We start from the raw sequence: 14,801 nt of genomic DNA on the forward strand, positions 1-14,801 counted from the left end.
GTATCAGTCAGTGCCTGCATGTGAGGAAACTACTTGAGGCAACTGAAAGAACCGCTAGAAAGAAGCAGGTAGAAAAACCTCTGAACTCATACAGGGCTGGAATAAGTCATGTCCCCAACAGCAAAAGTGGAAAAATCTTGTAATACAGAGGGCATCAGGAAAAATAATCATTACTCCACAATTTAGAGAAAATGGACAGATTTCTTGAAAGACACAAATTAGTAAAGCTTACTCATGAAAAAAAGTAGATAACCCAAATAGCCCGAAATCCATTAAGGAAATTAAAAGTCTAGTTAAAAACCTTCCCACAGGGGCACCTGGCTGGTTCGGTCAATAGAACATGTGACTCTTGATCTTTGGGTCGTTAGTTGGGTGTCGAGCCTACAAAAAATAAAACACAACAAACAAACAACAACAAGCTTCCCATAAAAGAACCCTCCATGCCCTGGTGGCTTTAGTGTAGAAGTCTGCCAATCATTTAAAGAAAAACATGTCAATTCAATCCAAACTCTTCTAGAAACTTGAAGATGAGGGAGGAGTTCCTAATTTATTCTGTGAGGCCAGCATTACCTGTAATTGCAAAACCAGAAAACACACTATAAGAAAAGAGGACTGCAAATTAAGATTTCTCATGAACCTAGATGCAAACATTCTTAACAAGATTTTCGCAAATTGAATCCAACAAAACACAAAGAATACATCACAACCAAGTGGAGTTTGTTCTAGGAACATAAGCACAGTTTAACACTTGAAAATAAATCAGTGTCATTTTTAACAGACTAAAAAGGAAAATCATATGATCATCTCAATAAATGTAGAAAATAATTTGACAATAATGCAACATTCAACCATGGTAAAAATTGGTTAAAAAATAGTAAACATGGTAAAAATACATGGTGAACTAAGAATAGAACACAATTTTGTCAACCTGATACAGAGTTTCTGTGAAAAACCTGCTAACAGCATACTTAATGGTGAAAGAGAAAATACTATTTCAAAAGACCAATAACAAGACAGGTATGTCCGTTCTTACCACTTCTATTCACTTCCATGGTGGAGGTGGTAGTTGGTGCAATAAGGCATGAAAAGAAAAAACAAAACAAAACAGGCCGGCATACAGTTAGGAAGGGAAGAAGCTAAACATATTAATTTGTTGACAGCATCTACCTATGTAGGAAATTATAAGGAATCTACAAAAAAACAGCTATGGAACTTATAAGTGAGTTTAGTAAGGTTGCAAGAAAAAGATCAATATGGCCAAACACATTACACTTCCTTATAGTAGCAGTGATGAGAAATTTAAATTCAAAATAATGTAAGTTATGATACCATCAAAAGGTTGAACTACCTACAGATAAGTTTGGCAAAAGATGTGCAAGTTCTGTAGATTGAAACCTACAAGACACTGCTGAGAGAAATTAAAGACTCACGTAAACGAGGAGACATACACCGTGTTCATGGATCAGAAGACTCAATATTGTTAAGATGTCAGTTCTCTTCAACTTGATCTATAGATTTCACATAATCTCAGTCAAAATCCTGGATGTTTTTTTTGTAGAAACTGACATGTTAATTAAAAAATGTATATGTAAGTGAAAAGGTCCTGGTGTAGCTAAAATGATTTGGAAAGAAAGAACAAAGTTGGAGGGCTTGTACTAACTGGAAAGAGAGCAGGTAAGTGGGCAAGCGTGCTTGGGGTTTTACGAGCAGGCATGGTTTGGCAAATCTTCCACCCCTATCTTGTTGCCGAGGTTGAGCCAGTCTGGGTTACAGACTGGGTGTCGGCCAGCCCTGATCCTCTTGGGTCCCTTTCATGCACCGCACGCACCTCTCCCCAAGCATTGTGGGCTTTTGTCTAACCGACCGTAACTGCATCCTTCCGTGGGATGGTGTTGAGCACCAGAGCCGCCTCCTTTGTAGGTAGAGAATAGTTTCTCATTTGGAGCATCCCATAAACATGATTGCCTGCCTGGGGGAAGAAAAGACCAGCATCCTTGCCTTGAGGTAGGTCAAACTCCGAGGTGTAACTTACACTTCAGAGCTTCGCCGGGGGTCCGGCTGAATCTGGGACTTTGCTGAGAATCACACCCTTGCTTGCCTTCTCCTTTCTCTATTCGGCTTCCCTGCTGCTCCCTTCCTGGCTTCTTCACGAGCACTTTTCCAGCAGATCAGTTGCACCCAAGAGAAGCAAGTGCCAGTGAGCATCCGGCTAGTCTCACTGCTCCTTTTTAAAAATCTAACTTTGTCTTTTAGAGACTTGGGTCTAGGCGTCCTTTTTTCGAAGAAACCTCCTCCGCGTGTCTCCATCATTGAGCTCTGTTGACATGTCTGCTTCCCTTCACTAGAGCAGCTTTCCTGCAGTCAGAAACCAGCCACGTTCATGTGGGTGTCCCTGGTGCTCATGCAGCCTGGCAACAGGCGTACAGTAACTGCTGACATGCCATTCCTGCACTCCACATCTCTTCAGGAGGCTCTGCTGCGAGGGTAGTGTGAGGCGCCATCTGAGGGGTTTTTGTTCTCTGCTGCCTCCCTGACATGGAGATTTGAGGTATCCAAGAAGCCAGCTAGAGAGGAAGCTGGACTCTTGCTGCTGTTCTCAGCCCAGTTTTCTGAATTCTGGGATTTGCATGAAAAGTTTAAATCATCCCTGCCCCCCACCCCCAGGCATTACGGCTCCCAAATTACACACTCTATTGCTTTGCAGTTAAGCGATAATGCAATTAGAACTCATGCAGCAAAGATGATGATTTGTGGGGCCCGTTCGTAAAATGCTTTATTTAAATATTAAGCTCAGTCCAGAGAAAGAATAAACAGACATATTTCTTTTTCTTCTTCTTTTTTACATAAAAAGGAATTGGTCTCAAAACAGTTTTGGGTTTTATGAGTCATCATGTCTGTTCAGCTTGTAGCTTTCTGCCTTGAGATCAGAGGAGTCTCTCCCTTGTGGTACCCACTTTGCTCATCTATGCCACGCAGCGAGGGTGGCTCTGCAGGCAGATCATGTGCTTGCAACTTGTGCAGCCCCTTGGATGCTTTGCCACGCTGCTTCCCAGGGACCCAATGACAGCCGTCTCATACCTTCCACCCTTCCCTGTCCTGGGTCAGTGAGTGGGTAGGGAGGCAGTGCAATGGAGGAGGGACCATCCAAGCAGAGCACTCCTTGGAGCACAGGACTTCTGTGGCAGTGGCCCCAGGATGGGCTTCCCTGGCATTTCTTTGTCAGATGGGGACTCCAGACTGACATGGCTCCCTGGCTCCCAAGGCAGGTCTAGTGAACATAATACAGATAGCACAGCTCGTGCTTCACAAAGCACAATGTCTCACATGGTGATGTAGTCACCTTCCCACCTTTTTGATTAAAATAGTCTTCCTATTTGAGATGGTAGTAGTAATGGTTTTTCTGATATTCTTGCTCACTTAGAATCAGGTTCCCAAATGGTTTTGTATTAGGTTGAACCAGGTGAAATTGATAATATTAGGTTTTGACCTCTTTGATCTATGAAAATGGCAAATTTGCTGTAATTTGATCATTTTGACCAATAAATATGGCATTTCAGATGGCTTGGTGTAATAATTTTACTAATGCAAGAAAAACCAATTATCTGGGGACCAGGGGTGTGGTGGAAAGATCTTCATGCTAGAGTTTAGAGTAAAGCTTGGTTTCCACCTTTTCCAGCAACCTTGGTACCTCATCTCACCTGGATGAAGTTCAGCCCATCTGTGGGGTGGAACTTATGGTCTAGGTCCTCCTGGTCTCCCAGGGTCAAGTGAAGATGATGGGAATTAAATTGCCTCTTAAAGGGGAAAGGGCCCAGTGCATGTGGGGTTAATGGCCTTGCACTTGGGATGATTCTTACACGTAATGATCAAACCTTTGGCCTGGGCTCTCTGGGAACAAAGTGTTCCTTCTGGGGACCAGCTGTGGTGACTGGACAAGGTAGATTTGGGACGCTAAATCCCGTACGTGCCACAGTATCATCTCATCAACCGTCAGAACAATTGGGTTAAAACTGCAAAAATCAATTAATCAGTTACATTGTTTTCAGGAGGTTATGCAACCAGTTTGTATCTTTTTAAAAAAGAAAATGACTTTAAGAAAAAAAAAACCCTTGAAATTCAGTTTTCTTTTCTCAGGGTGGCTTAGAGACCATGTTATTTATAAAATGTTTTGAAATTCTGAGTAAGAGTAATATCGAAGAGGAAAAAAGGATCATTTTTCAAGAAGACATTTCTAACTTTTAAACCTCATAAAGTGACTCTACTTAGTATTCTACCTACCAAAAATCTCTACTAACTATATTTCTGTACAGAGCTTGATACAGCGGTGAATGACATTCTTACTATAGAGCTGGAGGGATCACAAGATGCTCAAATGACTCTAGGACCTTCAAGACCACGTGGTGCCGTCTATTCAGTCTAGTCTGTCTTTGGAGACTGTGAATGTTTTTGGTCACCTGCCCATTTCCTGTCACCCTTCCCGCCTTAGTGCATGCCAGCCCCACTGCCAACAGCCAGCACCTGCATCTCTCTGCCTCAGGGCTCCTTTGTCACTGGGCACAGCAAGCCAGAAGCTCCTGGGAACCAACAGGCAGGAGTTGGTGTATAAATACCCCAGCTCCCTCACCCCTGCTTGGGATAACTCAGGTGTGATTTGACATCTCCCAGAGTTCCCTGGTAGGACTGGTTTCAGTTCGCCACAGTGTTAATGAGACCGATAACACACCCTTTATTGAGTGTCTCACTTTCTACCTCCCTTATAGATATCTCATGACCTTCTAAACAGACTACTTTTGCTCTAACCTTCATCTCAAGATCTCCATCTGGGGTAATCCATGACCTTCAGTGATCTGGGTATGGTGTTTGTGTGATCCCGTCATTTCAGTCTGAAAGATAGGTTTATCCTTGGCCATGTTGGATAACTGCTTACTGTGATATTATATATAATAGCTGAAGTTATACGAACTTATGCGTTGTCCCCAGAATTTAGTTGTTTTAGACAAATTGAAATTTGTTTCTTCTGTTAGCAGCCCTCAACTTCCTCTTGGGGAGTACATTTGTCCTGCCCTCAGTTCTTACCTCTAGTGAGAGGTTATGACTCATTCCTGGCCAGTGAGAGTTCCACACTCCCTGGCCGCTGGGACTGGTTCTCAGTCTGGCACATAACCTAAGACAGACCTCTGAGAGGCAACCCCAGGAGCTTTAGGAAGAGAGATGGTCTCTTTCCACTGGTTGCTAAACTAGAGGACGTAATCCCTGTGAGGTACCACACAAACAGAGGCCTGCCCAGAACCCAAGTCAGCCCTGAGGAAAGCAGAGCTGGGAGATGGAGGGAATATCAGGCCTGGTGATGATGTTTGCACACTTGATCCAGCCATGCCTACCTCTCCTCACATGAGCTCTTTATCCTATTCCTTGTTATAGTCATGACCACACTGCTGAACTGGAGAGGAGGTTTCTCTGGAGGAGTACAGAGTTCCCTTCCCATGAGTTGCTTTCCTATTGGAGGCTTTGGGCTCTTCCTGAGTGTGGGTACTGAGAAGAGAACTCCTGACTCCAGTGCCAGGCCCATGAGTAAGAGTAAACTCCATCAGATCTGCAAGATCACTGTGGGTCCCAATTCTGGGTCTGGCTATATTGGGAAACCTGCCCTGGGTGGCCCTTGTCAGAAGAGAGGTGCGCAGGGCTTGGACAGAAGGGCCGGGCACCATGGTGATATGAATACTAAGCAACAGGTGTCAAGGTTGCACTGTGTCTGCAGTGCCATCCCTGGACCACAGTGCCGTGTGGCTCTCCCTGTCCCTCTGAAGCCTCACAGACAGACTCTGCAGCATCCCGTTTGTAGGGTCTCCACCAAGATTGAGTTGCTCCCCTAATTGGACACTGCCACAAACCCCATGGGTGTTTCAGCCTGAGACCTTGGTCCTCTCCTAAATGGCTAGTAGGAAGATGGGGCAGGGTAAAGGGCAACATGGCCACAGCCATGAGGAGCAGTTGAAACAGGATTGTCTGTCACTGGTAGCTTCTGAGGCCATGGACAGGAAAGGACAGACACAGATGAAGACTAGGGCTTGGGAGGGGGAGTGCAAAGCACAAGTGTGGTACTCGGCAGGCTGGGAGCCCTCACCGGTGAGGGCAGAAGACACCAGAGCTGTAGAGAAATGAGATTTACAAGAGGAAGGACAGGCGAGGACACTCCAGGGATTGGGCAAAGTAGGCAAAAGAAGCAGACCACTTTGACTTGGCCAATTGATGCCACTGTCCCAAAAATGCTGTGACAAAATATAAAATCACCTCTTTTAATTAATCCGTGATGTTCCTGTCACAATCCCTGGCAAGTGATGGGAGGGTGAGGCTCACGGTTAGGGTCTGATTTGATCATTACTTGATGAAAGTAATTACTTGGCTGAAAGTTTAATGGCTTGGTTTGTAGGCTGTGTTAAATGTCCCTGTGTAAAAAAAGCCCCATGAAAATGTCATTGACAACTCACTCATTCTGTCTCGCCCAGCAAGAAGTCTTCCTTGTAATCTTTGCTGTGTAGCAGTGGTTTCTCTTGTTTGTGAGGCTGAAGAGGGTCCTCCCTGCCTGATACCGTAGTGCCGCTACTCAAAGTGCGGGGCGTACACGGCAACATCAGCACCACCTTGTCAGAGATACAGACCCTCGGGCCCTACGCAGGACCTGCCTTTTAACAAGACCCTCCAGGAATTTGTGAGCACAGAGAAGTGTGAGCAGCGTTGATATAATGGACATTCATTACAGTATCTTCCCCGATTGCAATGGCACCCCATTCCCTCACCAGCTGAAGGGGGTGGGGCTGGAAGCCACATTGGGTAACATAACCCCAGCTCCTTGTCACATTTGATTGGATTAGGGCTAATCATCTGACCTAAACTGGGCCAATCACAGCCCTTCTCTGGGAATTTGGATAGGACTCGCGCATGCACTCGCGTGTGAGAGAGAGAGCCAGACATAGAGAGACAGAGACAGGGAGAGACAGGCACTGAGACGGAGAGGTACACACCTTCTCCTGGGGCAGCTAGATGTATAACTTACATACTTGACAGTGGGTGGTCTTTTACCAGCTGCAGGGCCCTGACTCTGGCTATCTTCCATTGCAGAGAATCTCTTGGTTGGTGAAGGCTGTCAGGGGCTCATGGGGGAGGCAGGTGCGCCGAAGGAGCTGGGTGGGTGGGCAGGAGAAGACACAGTCAGAGCTCTTCAGCAAGACAGTCCGCTAAACATAAACTACTGACACCTGGGAATGGCCCCGAGCCGTTCTTCTCACCCTCTATCTCTCCCTCCAGGGGGCCCAGTGGCCCTGAGCCTGCTCGGGGGTGGGGAAGGGGCAGATTCAGATGTGGGTCTCTTGCGGGTCCCTCGTGCATTCACCTCCAGAGATCTGCGCACACGGAGAGCATGGTAGTTCCCCAGGGAAATACGATTGTAAAGGAAGAATGGCTGCCGGCCGGCACCACACTGCAAAGCTGAGTCCTAATCAGAGCCTGGGACAAGGACTTGAGTGGAAGCAATTTATTTGGGGGTGATTCTAGAAAGTAGATGGGAGGGAGCAGAGAGTGAGCCTGGAAGGAGGAAGAGACAATAAAGGATGTTCTATCTAGGTCATTTCTGTGGGCAACGGGGCTCGGCTGTACAGTACAGAAGCAGGCAGGATGCCTTGAGAACGGTCCACTAAGAGAACGGGAAGGAGGGCATTCCCGCGGGACCCACGGGACCCTCCGGGCACCCCCCACCCCCACTGTGCTTCCTCTGTGCCTGCTCCAGACCGAACAGTGCTGTGGCTTAGTGGAAGCCCTGGGCGGGAACGCAGAGGACACGGGCCAAGCCTCTGGGACGGGTCCTTGGCCAGCATCTGGAAGCATCCACCACAGCTGGGTAAAGCCCAAGAAGACCGAGGGAAGGTCTGCATGCCGTAAAAGCATCTATGCAGTCATGACACACCGACAGGTCACGTTTGAAGAACTAAGTAACTCTGATGTGGGAACAGAGTAGATGTCCCCAAATTGGAATGGTGGAATAATTATCTCAAAAATCGTTTGTCACCAGTATAGTGAAAATTTCCCTTTCAATCTTGATCAATGTCATAGGTTGGTTAAGTGGGAACTTTATTCACAGTAACAAGCAAAGACAAAACCTCTGATCTTTCTCTCTGGTTTTCTGGACTTCTTTCTACAATTTCTATTTTATAGAAAATGCACAGGGATGGGGCGCCTGGGTGGCACAACGGTTGGGCGTCTGCCTTCGGCTCAGGGCGTGATCCCGGCGTTGTGGGATCGAGCCCCACATCAGGCTCCTCTGCTATGAGCCTGCTTCTTCCTCTCCCACTCCCCCTGCTTGTGTTCCCTCTCTCGCTGGCTGTCTCTATCTCTGTCGAATAAATAAAATCTTTAAAAAAAAAAAAGAAAATGCACATGGTGGCATGGCAAATGCCATACATCTCTTTAATAAATAAGGACCAATTGCTGAAATATTTCCTGCTTGATAGATCATTTTCTTAGTCCCTGCCTCATACAATTTAGGGGGAGATGGCAAATTTCTCTTTATTTGACTGATTGTAGTTTTTAGCATGGTCAACAAACACATCTTTTTGCCCTGGATCTGCCTATTCATTTGCAAAATCTCCGCTGGGCGCATTTCTGTTGTCCGGGGAGTCTGTGCTCACAGAATGCCAGGCTCTGACAAAGGGAGGAGCCGAAGAGCTGGTGTTGCTTGTGTTTTCTTTGACTGGAGGTTTCCTTGTTATTTTTGATTTGTGGTGTGCCTGGCTTCCCCCCACATCTGTCTCCATCGTGACAGGTGCCCAGCACTGTCTCCCAGCACCACCTGCGTGGAATGGCTTGGAACACGGCACTCCCTGTGGCTGACTCAACTTTCAGCATAGCTGTGTGTCTCGGCCCTGCTCAGAGATCTATCCATGTTCCTGAGTGGGCTCTGAGCCTCCCACACGGGCTGCCTTTGGCTCAGCCGCCCCAAGATCTATAGATCTTGTTTCCACATCTCAACACATCTCGGAAAGAGACGCAGTGAGGCCTCCACTTCTGGTGACAGCCGCTGTGAGAAAGCACTGAGTTTTGCCCAAATGACAGCAGCTCTGGTCCTCGTAGAGGAAATCCCGCTACGTCTGTGTCTAATACGTCTCTCCAAGCGTCAGGGTGAGGGAGGGAGGGCTCCTAAGGCCCAGCTTAAATGCCACTTCAATTCAATTCCACGAATGTTTGATGAGCCCCTGCTTCCCTCCCCTGTACCCCATCACAATTAATTATTTCTCCCCCTGGGTCCCCTTCTGCCCCATTACTGTGTTTATCTTGGTCCAACTGGAATTCCAGTCACTATGGATGCGTCATCCCTCCTGCTGGACCACCAGCTCCTTTAATGAATTGTGGAGGCGGGGACCCTTCCACAGTCAGCTCTTTCTCCTGTGCAGAGCTCCGTGTAGAATAGTAACCAATGCGTGTTTGCGTGAATAACAGTAGCTAATATCAGGCTGCAGACCTCATGGGTCCATGGCCCCCAGGACACCCCGTTTCCCTAACCTCCCCTTCCTGAGTCCTGCTTGCCACCTGCCCCGTGCTTGGGCCAAACAGATTTCTCTTTTGGGTGGTGGGTGTGGTAGCACCACATTCCCTGAGGGCCCCTTCCTAGAGTAACTCCTTCTGAAAACTATAGGAACGTGACATTTTTATAGACGAATCATCTTTTTTGTGTGTGAGAATTGCTTTAATTAAAAATATTTTATTGCTTTTGTTTTATTACAGAAGTAGTGTTCATCATGGAAAAGCTGAGCCTTGCAGTCAGCCACTAAACGCTCACAGTCATTCCCACCCGCCATGGAGACATCAACCCTTAACACCCTGGTGTATAACCTTCCCAACCTCTGTGTGTGTGTGTGTGTGTGTGTGTGTGTGTGTGTGTGCGCGCACGCACGCACTTATGCTCGTGCTTCTGTTTTCATATAATAAAATTAAGATTCAGACCTTATTTTATTTTATTTTTTAAAAAAGATAGAGACAGCCAGCGAGAGAGGGAACACCAGTAGGGGGAGTGGGAGAGGAAGAAGCAGGCTCCCAGCGGAGCAGGGAGCCCAATGTGGGGTTCGATCCCAGAATGCCGGGATCACGCCCTGAGCCGAAGGCAGACGCTTAACGACTGAGCCACGCAGGCGCCCCCAGACCTTATTTTAAACATGCTGCAGGAGTTTGCTGTTTAAGGTAATTCTAAATCAATTCCTTTTGGGACATGAATAATGCCTCTGGGATTTATTGGTACTACTGGCTCAAGTAAAATCTAGAAGTCATAAACTGTTTATGGTTGGGGGTGTGGATATCTGACAGTCTTTGAAAATTTTTATTTCTGTCCCTGCCTCCGTATCCATCCATCCATCCATCCATCCATCCATCCATCCATCCATCCATCCGTCTATCCATCCATCATCTATTAGCCTATCATATATTTTTTAATTGAGTGTTGAGAGATTGATGTAAAGAGACAGGCAGGGAAGCCAGGGCTGGGTTGACTGAGTGCCCTCCCCAGGGAGCCTCACTTACTCAGTGCCACATATTTATGGCGTTCCCCAAGGCCTGGATTACACCAGGAAAGATTAACATCCCTGCTGCACAAATTAAAAATACTCTATTATTTGCAGCGTGGAGCGGACTAGCTGAAGACCAGCATCTTCTCTTTGAACAACATAATTGAATGTCTCTCAGCCTGAACCCCTCGCTGTATTGATTTGAATTAATTATTTGTGCATTTGTAATCTGGCTTTCCCGGCCCAGGAGTGCCCCACATCGCAACACTGCCTGGCCATCTCCTCCCCAGCTGTCACCGCTAGTCTGGAAGCTTTTGACAGTTCTAAGGACAATTAATCAGTCAAATGGAATCAGTTTTTGCTGATAAAGGGGAGCCTTCCCTGTAAAACTGACATTCCATTTTATGGGAATTAATGTTCTGAAAAGTGACTGTGGTCTGCTTGAGTTAAAAGCACCAATCATTAGGACCCTGTTTGGAGAAGCTGTGGGAGGTGGCGGTTGGTGGGATCAAATTTTTACCATCCAGGGGCTTAGAGCTGGGTCACTGGAGAGGAGCTTGACAATACCAAGCTTTCTGGGATTTAGGGAGCAGGACGATGTTTGGCTGCAAACAGGGCATTAGTCGGTTATGTAGATAAGAATGTGTTGGTAGATTGTTCTGTAGACATATTACAGGCCTTCCAAAGCAAAATGGAAAATTTTGTATACTATAATTTGCTGGAAAAAAAGCACTGAAAAATCAACATTTGCAAGGAAAAGAAAGCTCAGGCTATCTGCGATCCAATTTAACTTCACTGTGTTCTTAAATCGAAAACTGGATACACGTACTACAAAAACATCAATTACCTGCTTTGGGAACGGAATTGTGGTTAACCCTAAAACTTCTTTTGCTTCAGCCCCCTTTGGGAAGCATTCTGAATGGCTGCAAGGCCAGGAGACTGGACACAGCTGTCAGAGGCTGCTGAGGGCAGAGGCAGGACGGAGGCCTCTTGGGGGCGCACTCATCAGCCCCAGATACTCACAGATCCGGGCACCTGCATGAAGCAGGCTGGGTGGGGCGAGAGAGCGGAGGGATTGTCGGGAGGTGGGGAGACCGTGCTCTTTCTCCGGGGACAGCCGCTCGGCACCCATCGATCGTCACCGCATAGGATTGTGGGCCCCATGTGGCCACATATTATGATTTTCTCAAGAGAAGACAGAACTTTGGATTTTTACATGAGCGTTCCTGATATTGTAAAATAATAGTCAACATCCTTGTGCAGGCCAAGCAAAACCTGCCTGAGCCGGCGGTAGTTCATGAACCTTCAGTTTGCAACCTCCGGGCGGGAGACTGAGGTGGACGTGAATTTGTCTTGGAGGCTGTAGAAAGGGAAAGTTGAATGTTACTTTTCTGGTTTAATAGAAATCCCTGATGGGACTCAGTCTCTTCTTTTGTTTTTCTCCTCACCTGCGCTGAATTGATTGATCACGGTCCTTGTCCATGATAAACTCATCACTGATTCAAGTGTGGTATCATTCACTCCTTCATTCAAAATAATGCAGTCAGTCCCCGAACTCACCACTGAGTTTGGAAACTAAGATCTTGATAATCCCCTCCATCTACCTGTGGGCTCCTCCTTTGCCCCATCTCTCGGCCTCCTCTGACCAAGGTAACCATGGTTCCGTATCCGTATTCATCACTCTCTTGCTTCCCTTTTTGGATAGTTTTATCTCATCTACAGGTTTTTTAAAGAGTCCATCCATCCATCCATCCGTCCATCCATCCATCCTCTATCTATTGGCTTTCGTTGGGTTTTAACTTCATAAAAAGAATATTATACTGTAAGTAATCTTTTGGAGCTTATTATTTTCAACTAATACATAATAAAATGTAGTTCCTTTTTTAGCTCTTGTGTAATAGTCCCTTCTGAGAATACTCTACACCATATTCCTCCATTCTCCTGTCCACGGAAACTTGTCTGTTTCCAGGTTATGTGAATGGGGCTGCCATTGGCTTTTGTGTACAAAAGAAGTGGGGTTGCTGGGCCACAGGGTATGGGAATGTTCAGTCTTGAGAGTCGGGGGCAAATGTCTCCAATGAGGTTGCACCAACTTACGCTCCCACAGTCAATGCCTGAGAGATCTTGCGATCCACATCCTAACACCTGGTATCGTCAGACTGTCTCACTGTTGGTCCTTGAGTGGCCATAATCATTACAGACTTGCGTGCATTTCTGTTATCACTAGTGAGGTGAGTCTGAACACCTTTTTTGTGTTTACCGGCCATATTTTTTGTAGTTCGTTTTCTTTCCATTTTCCCATTGTATCACGTGTGCTTTTCTTACTAATTTCTAGGAGTTCTTTGTACATGCTTGATATTAATCCTTTATTGGTTGCATTTTGTAAGTCTTTTTTCACTTTCTTTATGGTGGCTTTGGTAAGCAATGCTCTGCAGTATACTTGGTCACCCTCATCCATCTGTTCTCTTATAGTTACCACTTTTGGGGGGTTATTTAAGAAATCCTTCCCACTTTAAAATCGGAAAGATATCATCCATATTTTCTAAGATTATCACTTATTGATACAATCACATGCTCTTTTAAAAGATCAAGTGCAGGGGTGCCTGGGTGGCACAGCGGTTAGGCGTCTGCCTTCGGCTCAGGGTGTGATCCTGGTGTTATGGGATCGAGCCCCACATCAGGCTCTTCCGCTATGAGCCTGCTTCTTCCTCTCCCACTCCCCCTGCTTGTGTTCCCTCTCTCGCTGGCTGTCTCTATCTCTGTCAAATAAATAAATAAATAAAATCTTTAAAAAAAAATAAAAAAATAAAAGATCAAGTGCAGGGAATATCTGATTTTCGCTGGTTGGTGGCACATTAGACTTGGTGCGGAGTCATGTTTTCTGACTTGATACATATTTTTAGTTCTCCACGGCTCTTTGTCATTTAAAAGGGGTCCTGCTGGTGTTGTGTTCAGACTTCACCTCATGTTTCTGCAGGCACAAAAGAGGGTGGGTCCTCCTAGAGGACGTGGGTTTTCCATGCATTCGAGGGCATCTGCTAAAGGTTCTTCCAGGCAAAGGAAGGCAGGGAGGCCTGAGGGGCAGCAGCCCCACCACGCAGCCAGGCTGGCTGAAGCTCCCCCAGGCGCTGGGCCACTCCCACTGCGGCATCACCTGCTGTGCAGAAAGCAGAAATGTTCTGAAGCAGTAGGCTGCTGAACAGACCTGTCCCCACACAGGAGGAACGAAGGCACTGAGCCTCTTGCCACTTGTCCAGAAAAAGTGGGGAGGGTGCACCCTCTGAGACGCCGGCAACGTGGATGCCTGATGCCCTCTGATCCCGGGACGAGTCTGTCTGGGGAAGCAGTGCAAAGAGAAGCAGGAATCACACCACCCCCTCCCACCCCGTCCGCTGTCAGGAGCCCCTTAGCCCCAAGCTCAGCTCGCAGATGGCTCCCTTTTGTTACAGTGCAACCAAGGCCCGTCTTGATCAGTCAGATGGAGCTCTGCTTTTTGGGTCAGAGCAGTAGCTAGGAATGTGGGGTTGACACAGAACTGAAACTCAGAATGCCACCGCCTCCTGTCACTTGTCTGAGGACTCCTGTCCTTCCTGCAAAGCTTTGCCCTGAAATGCTGCCTGGAAGACACACGTGGGTCGGGACCACAGGGTGCGCTAACCAGGGCCAGCCCTTAGCACAACTGCAGAACGCAGGGCTGCTCCCCTGGGTGTGGGGTGTGGCCACTCTCTCCAACATCCCTGCTCCCCTCACCGCCCGACTGCCCTCCCCCAAGCCCCTACCCAGTCTCCCACTGGGGTGGACTTTGCCCTGCCATCACTTCCCTCCTCTCCCCTCCTGCCTCTTCACCCTCATTTTGGTGTTATTCGCAATGATGACCCACACTTCCACAATCCCTTCTAGCCAACTGGGTGGTCTTCACAGCCTGGGCCAGAGTTCCTGAATCACCTGCAGTCCCTGCTTCTCAAATCCAAATATTCGTCTTTGTCCTCATACCTGAGCCCCTGTCTGCCATGGACTTGAACGAAAATCCAAGGGAAAATGTGGTTTGGCTGGTGAGTCCCATCCCATGGTTTCCATTTTGGGTGGGTGCTTGTTCCTCCTGGCTTGCATATATCCCCAAAAATGCAGTGCAGCCTGCCCACTCTCTGTCGTCATCTTGGAGTGCTGCATGAGGGACCTCAGGGCGCATGTGTGGAGGGTCTCGTTAATCTGCTTTCTGGGTGCACAGGGGCACACTTCCTCTCTCCTTCCTCT

General features: G+C 47.1%; 1 long non-coding RNA gene across 4 annotated transcripts in view; it reads left to right on the top strand.

Moving 5' to 3' along the window:
* The window catches only part of LOC113252197 (uncharacterized), a 55,743-nt gene that overhangs the window by 23,645 nt on the left and 17,297 nt on the right, over positions 1–14,801 (top strand). For 2 of the 4 annotated variants that reach the window (XR_003314770.4, XR_008960085.1), the window contains exon 4: positions 9,775–9,987. The exons of the other annotated variants lie outside the window; for them this stretch is intronic. This is a non-coding gene — a long non-coding RNA (uncharacterized LOC113252197). Of the gene's footprint in view, positions 1–9,774; positions 9,988–14,801 lie in introns of those variants that run through there. 4 annotated transcript variants of the gene reach the window in all.

This window comes from Ursus arctos, unplaced genomic scaffold (assembly GCF_023065955.2).
Source record: "Ursus arctos isolate Adak ecotype North America unplaced genomic scaffold, UrsArc2.0 scaffold_19, whole genome shotgun sequence".
Taxonomy (NCBI): domain Eukaryota; kingdom Metazoa; phylum Chordata; class Mammalia; order Carnivora; family Ursidae; genus Ursus; species Ursus arctos.